Below are 1,862 nucleotides of genomic sequence, written 5' to 3'. Positions count from 1 at the left end.
TCTAGTCTTACACTGCTAAAGTAGGGACGGCTAGCGCAGATAGCCCTCGTATAGCTTTGCGCGAAATTCCAAAACAAACAATCAACAGTATTATATTAGCTATTTCAATCATTGCTATCATATACGTACATGTATGCACTACTGAAATAACATGTTAGCATGCTCCATTCTTCTGGGGTTATTTTCCATAAATAACTTACAAAAAGTTTCAATGTTGGTAGCAGTGTCATAATGATTATGTATTAAAGCTAGAGCACTCAGTCTTTCTTAGGTTTGTGTACACCTCAGGTAATTATTCAACCCTCCGAGAGCAAATGCCTAACGTTCACATGAATATGAACTTAATGGCGGTATTTTGTTTACATCACAAAATAGGGGGCACTGTCGAACTCACCCCCCCCCCCGTAAGTGCGTGATCTGTAATTGTAAATGTTTGTGGTAACTTGATCACTGAGACTGAATTTGGAGCAGACCTTTCTAGAAGTTGAATAATGTTAAGTTTGTCCATTTTCGTGTAACAAATGATCAAACTTAAAAACAACATTGAACATGCCACAAAGGTGCTACACAGTAACACGCCACTCAGCGTGTATAGCAGATTTGAAAACTAAGGTCTCTTGTGGCCAACATAACTATACATAACCTTTACTATGCGCTCTAGAAAGATATAAGCAGGCGTGTATCAATTTTATAGTACGCGTGTAATTCTCGGGTAGATAACAAACGCCTGTGTAGAACCAGTCCCTTATCAACCAATCATCTTACGCAAAATCACACGAGATTTACGGTAATGAGGCAGTCTTGAATAAATCAGAATATAAGAGCCATTTATTAATAGAAGTAAGTTTGAGTTGGAAAATAACAGAGAAATTTTTAAAGATACCAATAAATTAAACACATATACTCATAGATTAAGTAATGAAATCGGTTTAATCATAGACAATATTGTTACGACAGCGGAAGTCACTGACTCCGGTAACACGTCATGAGATTCTCGAAGGATCTTGACTTTTCCTGGCAACTCTGATATTTTCTAGGCGCCCTCTATTTTAGTATATAAGCCCGGCAAATAAAGCGGAGATATGATTTGCAGATAGATAGATATGGTGACAGATAATTGAGTCAAGCGAGTGGTAGTGACGGTAATATAAAGTGTGTGTTTTGTTATCGAGATTGCAAATGTATTGACTGTGGAAATTCTGTGTATTGCAAAGTTGTATTGAGAAAGAATAAAATAGTTTTAATTAAGAAAGGACTTGTATCGCTGAAGTTTCTTGGAGAGAATTTTTTACTGGAAACTATCAAACAAGCAGATACGTAACAATATTAACAGTGGTTCGTTTTTAAGTATTTGCATACAATTTTATTCCACACAACCTATGAATAAACATTTAAAATTAATCACAATTTAATTTAAAATGAGCCATTTTCTGAAGCCCACGAATTACAAATACGTGCAAATTCTCGTTCCTAATAATGTGAATTATTAAAATTTCATGTATACATAAACATGTATATAGCAGTGGAATACGCGTAAGCGTGGCGTAATTTCAAACCAAAAAAGTATCAAGAACGTTCTTACGTACGTAAACATGAATCACAATAAAAAGCAACTAGTTTGACTAAACTGATCAATTCTTTCATAACATATTAAAAGTGACACAGTGCAAAAAGTTTGTGTGTGTGTGTATAACGAGTTTTCTTTTTTAATATATATATATATATTAAAAAGACCCGAAATTCCGATGTAAAAAGTAGATACGAAATTACACGTATTTTTAAAGTCGAAAGTTTGCCCTCTGACGTGCTCGCGAAGTTTTAGTTTCCCCAGGTTTATGAAGCGAAACTTTTAAAAACTAGCC

This window comes from Limulus polyphemus, unplaced genomic scaffold (genome assembly GCF_000517525.1).
Source record: "Limulus polyphemus unplaced genomic scaffold, Limulus_polyphemus-2.1.2 Scaffold92, whole genome shotgun sequence".
Taxonomy (NCBI): domain Eukaryota; kingdom Metazoa; phylum Arthropoda; class Merostomata; order Xiphosura; family Limulidae; genus Limulus; species Limulus polyphemus.
The sequence above is the reverse complement of the archived record's forward strand: the minus strand, read 5'-3'. Positions refer to the sequence as shown.